General features: G+C 30.5%; 1 long non-coding RNA gene across 1 annotated transcript; it reads left to right on the forward strand.

Moving 5' to 3' along the window:
* Positions 1–821: 821 nt before the first annotated feature.
* LOC133821447 (uncharacterized) lies at positions 822–2,414 on the forward strand. The gene is made up of 2 exons (XR_009887585.1): positions 822–1,965; positions 2,042–2,414. It is a non-coding gene; the product is annotated as an uncharacterized LOC133821447 (long non-coding RNA).
* Positions 2,415–6,699: the final 4,285 nt, after the last annotated feature.

The following is a 6,699-nucleotide window of genomic DNA, read 5'->3' on the forward strand; positions in this document are numbered from 1 at the left end:
TTGTGGTTGGTGGGTGTTACTATTGATGCTTACCAAATCACTGAGGCTGCACCGAAGGTTCTAGTTTTCTCAATCTTGACTGTAGTTGTTGCAGCTTTTTTATTCGAATGTCTAGCAAATATATTTATTTATTTGTAATACTGTAGACATAAATGGGTTTTGATCTCTTGGCCCATACGAGCTTCATAACTTGTCAATGAATAATTTATGCTCTAGTCATTTACTTTAAAGAAAATAATAGAAAAAGTAAACAATTAAGTCGATTGAATTCACTATACAATTTAATTGCTCATATAATTAGTCACATACGTGAAATAGATATAGTGAAATGGAATCGCATATGAGTGAGCGATAGACCTCCTGATATATATAATTAAACTCATGTATTGTTGTAGGTGCCCTATTATTCTTTAATAAGAAGAGAAATGCATCGATGAGTTGAAAAACAGAGCATGTTTATTTTTTTCCATTCTTCATATATCTATTAAAGTGTGAATATAGTATAAATATAAGGGAAAATAACTTAAAGGCACTGTCAATAATGACCAAACTAATTGAAGGCACACATACATGCTTCTTGTTCTCGGTAGCTTATTGGCTTAGATAAAGTAAACTGCATGTTTAATGTTTTACATACATAATAATATAGAGCATAATAGAGTGTATCCATATGAGATGAGCATTTTATATTATTGTAATAACATGGCCTATATTACTACTTGTTAATGAATGTGGCCCCACTACTCACAACTACAAATGTATATAGATAAAACTATAAATATACTTTCTTTGGATGGTGGAAGAAAGTATGAGGGCACACTTGGAATAGTCTACATGCATAGACTAGATTTTAAAATATCTATGAGGACACCTTGTATAGTTTTAATATTGTTTTGCAGAAATGAATTAAAACAAGAACAAATAATATGTACAAACTTGAATTCACTAATTTCTTATGTAATAGGTGAGGAATCTATTCTCTGATAATTGTTATACACAGATAAATTATTTTTTGAAATTATCAAATGAGAAATGTGAGAAATTTGTTAGTAGGAGGAAAAAGTAGGTGATAAATTTTGTAGTTGGGTATGCATGAATTGTATTGAGTGAGATTAACTTATGGAGAGTACAGATCTCTCGAATACATCACTACAAAGATAGTGATATTCTGCATATTGAGCCAATAAAACCAACTCCAGTTGAGTCTACACTGTTCAAGTTTGTAGAGGAAGTAAAAGATTTAAAGAACCTAGCTGCTAAGCTGCGTGCTGTAAATGAATTTGCAGTAAGATATTACTAAAGCCATTCAAGACTGTTTGCTTTGTCTTTGTGGCAAAGTTGCAGTTTCATTTTCTTCTTTGTGGATGATCTGTTTCTTGAATTGGAGAATGAAGGATCCTTTGAAATGGATTTGATATGAACAATGTTGAATTATAGAAAACTAAACATTTTAAAGTGTAAGCATTTACCGCTCATGATATAATACGAAACTCATACTTAAGTGTAAGCCTTTTCGCTTATGGTCTATTATGAAACTCGATACTTAAATTGTTATTATCGATAATGTATCATATATTTTCTTTCTTGTTTTTCATGTAAACCTTTGATCACAACAATGATTTTGCTGAAGTTGGCATTTTTTTCACCATTAGCTTTCATGTTGTGATCCTCCCCATCATTCAAGATGTTTTCAGTCAATTTTCTACTTTTGACAAACCAAGCCCCCCATCAAAAAATGAGAAAAAAAAAAAAATTCTAATATATGCTAATGTTGTTCTTTTTAACTTTGATTTTTCTTATCTAGATTGATTTGGAACATAATCAATATATCGTTCTTTTCAAGGATTGACTTGTTTGATAGAAATCTAACCAAGAACTGAAGATTTTGTAATAGATGCTCTGAAGCTCTGAATTCATATTGGTCCATATCTTAGAGAAGTTTTCAAGGACCCAACAAAGAGAAAGGTTGATCTCCTAACATCCTCTTTTCTCTTTTCAGCATAGAACACCGCAATTTATGATTATATGTAAACTGAATTAGGTGATGCATGGAGTAGACTGTGATATTTTTTGGCTTCAAAGAGATTTTGGCATTTTCATCTGCAATATGTTTGACACCGGCCAGGTATTGTACTATAAAAATTACTGGTATTTGGAGTGAATTTTAGTTGCTCTTTCTGGAGATTGATTAATATGTATAATTTCTACACATGGAGAAGTAGTTTCTTATTTTCATTGGTATCTTAGCCTCAACATTTTGTTTCATTTTCGTTCTTTTGGGATATTTGGTGTACATACTTTCAGTGGTGGTTCCAGCTTTTTGTTAATTATGCTATTTATTATTATGATTTTTTCCTAAACATTCCAAGACAAGGAAGTGATGCATCTAATATAATAACTATTTGTGATCATAATGCCACTCCAAACCCTTATAAATATGTTCTTTGTACAATTACCATTTCCTTATTTATGTATGTTTAATTGCTTCTTTAAGGTCTTGAATTTTTAAACATAAATTGAATTGTAGATATTGTAGTGTAAGTTTATTTTATATGAACCATGTGTGAGGTTGGTAAATATTCTTAAAAATAAGTAGCTTTCATGGATCTATTAGCTTTTACCCCTGATCTTTTCGTTGGTGATAAGATCACTCAGTCCTTCTAGAATTTTAAAGACTCTAATCTCGTATTGGGAGTCCGTTGATTGAAGGACACTCCTCTTTACCTGAAATCTATTTGGAGTTTGCACTCCAGGTTGTTGAATAAATTCTTCATGTATATTTGATATTTTCTTCCCACACAATAAGAACCCAGCAATGACTAACAATCTCTCCTTCCATATATTTCTCAAACCCTCTTTTTTGTTTCAGGTTATTATTTCTGTATTAATATTTTAGAGTTTCTTTTCAAAGGTAAATGAATCTATCTTTTTCTCAGTTATGATTTTTAATTTATTTCATGAGAGAGTAGTATTTCTCTTCATGTATATGTATTTGTAGCCTCTTATAACCCAATATTTCTATAGAAATTGCTTCAATCTTTTCAATTTCTCTATTCGTCATATTTCTCTAGAATGATGCAGCTATTTCTGGTCTACTTATTTCCATTGTCCTTATCTTCTTTACATTGATTTAAACAGTGTCAATTATTCAATATCAGTTACTGCCCACCAACAGAAGAAGACATTCAAGAAGGGAAAAGTTTGGTAAAATTTTGAGATTTCCTTACCCTTCAATGGATACTAAGGTGAGATTTTTAATTTTTCATTGTCTTAATTACTAATACTATTTCAGGTTGTAGTGGCATATAATCCCTTTGGTTGGCCCCGTACTGACATTGTTAAAATATCGGTAAGTATATGTTTGCTCAGTTCACATTATCATATATTAGAATATTTGAATGAATAGAATACTCTCTCCAATATGGTCTGAAAATCACAATTTCCACCAGGTTAATGATGTCAATTTCTTAACCCAGTAGTTACATATTATAAAATCAAGCAAGCCAACCACAAATGGGCACTAAAAATGGAATGCTAACTTAAGTTTATATGTCAATTTTATATCTGTAAGGAACTTTTTTATTTCTTTTCTCTGACTTGACAAAAAAATTTGCATGCTAAAAAAATGCTCATTTGATTGTCATATATTACAAGGTTGATGTACCAATACAACAGAGATATCTCTGGTATGGTTCAAGCACTAGTGATTCTGATTCTCAGGTAAGCACTTCATGTGCTATGGTTGTCGAGTTATTCAAGTCCCAAATTTGTCCAAGCAATGCGTTCAGTACTTAAAATGACCTGACTTGCAAGCTTCAGGGGCATACATTTTCCGGCCTAATGGGGCTCCTCCAACTGTTGTTTCAAGATCAGTAAGCACTTTCTTGCAGTTCAATGTATATATATATTATTATTTATTTTCTATAAAAAATTATCAGACCAATTTATGATAATAAGCTTTGAAAACAACAAATTAGCAGAGAGCTTCGAATGGTTTTGACTTCTGATCTGTTATCTAATTTCATGCATTTTACAGGTTCTGCTAAAGGTCATTCGTGGAGCTTTAGATGATGAGATTCACCAATAGTTTAATTCATGGATATATCAGGTTATTAACATATTTTTGGATTTAAAATTTTAGGCCATAATGTAAGAACCAGAACTTGTTGTCTTATAATAGTATCAAACAAAAATGAAACACAATCAGATTGCAATTTTCTGCTCTTGGGAACTATCAGACCATAGACTTAGTGTGTGTAGTTCTGACAACTCTTTATTTTGAAAGATTGGTCCAATGAGGGAAAATTGAGAATGTGTTGAATTGCTATGTTATAGGCTTTCTAGTAGAATGTTTCTCCGCTCTAGTACAACCCTCTCTTTCTCTATTTCGCATCTTTAGATTATCATTTTTTTCACTTCAAGTCTTTCTCCTGTAGTATACAAAGATCATTGCAAACTCCATGCCAGCTCTTACATTTCATACAAGTGTACTCACAGCAGAGAATAAAATGTCAGATTTAAAAGCCAAAAAACATATTATGATTAATATTTTTAATAGTAATTTATCATTACTTTGAAATATAATAAAAATAGTTTAAATGCTTATGCAAGGTTATATGTATTCTTTCAAGTTTTTAAGATTAAATGATTTTGTTTTCCTAGTTTCAATTCCATGTTCTTAAGAAGTCTTTTAACTTTCATGTCTAGCCACCTGACTTCAGAAAGTTTCACTCACATTTCACTGAATTTTACTTCTAAAAGAGCTGATATTGTTCTTTTACTTTTAGTTGTTGCTCTTCTTTGTGTGTACGAACTTTGTGCTGTGTATGTTATTGTTCAGCAATTGCGTATCAACAATTGCCTTAGCAATTAACCTGCTCTTTATATGTAGAATGGTGTTTAATGGTACATGCAGTTCTCTTGTCTGGAGTTTTGGTCATTTGTTTCTATGCTTTCTGCTTTTGCAGTAGCAATTGAATCTTGTTGTTCTATGCTTTTTATGTGTTGATAATTGAGTAACACTTTTATTTTCTGTACAGGTTAGTACGTCAGAGCCGTCTTTCTACATTTATGCTTCGTACTTCCTAGAAATTTCATGACCTTCCTATGCATGCAGGTTATGAGTTTTTCTCTGTTTGTGGCTTCATAGGATTGGATCTTTAAATTAATGCATGCAGGTTCTGAGTTTTTTCTCTGTATTTCTTGTTTAATTTTAGAGGGAAGTAGTATGAACCACCTAGGTACATGACAATAAAGACTACCATTGAGCACCTCCTGGAAGTTGTGCAAGCAAAAGTAGAATCTGGTAATGATAACTACTACTATTACTCTATAACTCACTCATGTCTTAACTTTGAATTTCAAAGAACTAAATCAGACTTAGTTTATCAATTTAACATTGAATGTTGTTGTATTATGTTGCATTGCAGTCTGTAATGAAGACATAGAGTGTGTTGGTTTTGGTAGAATTGGAAGTGAAGATCAGATCATTGTGGCTGGTACAATGAACCAACTTTAATTGCATGTTTTTTTCCTATCAAATAGTACTGTAGGAGTGTGCAACTACTCAAATTTTGACGTGTTATTATGTAAAAAATTAAACTCGTCAATATTTTGTGCTGGAAGTAGTAACTTTTCAATATGTTGAATATTTAAAACTACTTGAATACTTAAAGAACATTTTGTTGTTGATGACAGTGTTGAATGTTTTAAACTAATTTGTGGATTGTTAATACAATGTTGAATGTTTTTACTTTTTGTTATTTGAAAATCAAGTTCATTTGATGATGCTAGTATATATTAGAAAGCTAATTTTAATTATATAAAAAAAATTAAAATATAATTGAATAAATTAGTGTTATATAAATGAATATATAATGATAATTTAAACTTATCTAAATATTAAAATAATACGAAAAATGTGTTATAATATCTATTACAATAACACTTTTTATGTAAAGAATTTTGTTATGCAAACTTCATTAAATAACACAAATAATGTGTTGTACTAAAGTGTAGTATAACACAAATTTATAAGTATTGAAATGTGTTATATAATCGACTATAAATAATATAATTAAACACTTATCTATTTATTAAAATAACACAGAAAGTGTGTTATCGTTGACAATATAATAACACATCTGTATAACAATGATAATGTGTTATGTAAAGTACCCTGACCTACGATAACATAGTCGGTCTTAACACATCAAAAAGTGTTATGGTATGTTTTGATCACACATTTTTGGTGTTATTAAAAGCATTTTTTGTTGTAGTGTCATGTCCTCCTCTTCTTGAGGTGTTTGTCGACATTGTTCTTTTGACAATTTAACTCCTGATCGGGTATGCATAGTGCATTTCTTGGAGTATTGCATGCAAAGCGTTCTATCACTTTATGAATATAAGTTGCTTGAGACAGTGCCAAAATTTTATTTTTTCGATCTCTAAAGATCTGAATTACCAAAACATATTTGGCTTCTCCCGAATCCTTCATTTGGAATTGATCAGCTAACAATTTCTTTATTTCTGATAATATTTCTATGTCATTCCCAATGAGTAGAATATCATCAACGTAAAGAATGAGGAATTCCAAAATATTATCTTTTATTTGTTTGTAAACACAATGTTCATCAACATTTTGTTCAAAACCAATCGTTTTATTATTTCATCAAATCTAAGATTCCAAGATCTTGAAAC

The sequence above is a fragment of the Humulus lupulus genome, chromosome 3 (assembly GCF_963169125.1).
Source record: "Humulus lupulus chromosome 3, drHumLupu1.1, whole genome shotgun sequence".
Taxonomy (NCBI): Eukaryota; Viridiplantae; Streptophyta; class Magnoliopsida; order Rosales; family Cannabaceae; genus Humulus; species Humulus lupulus.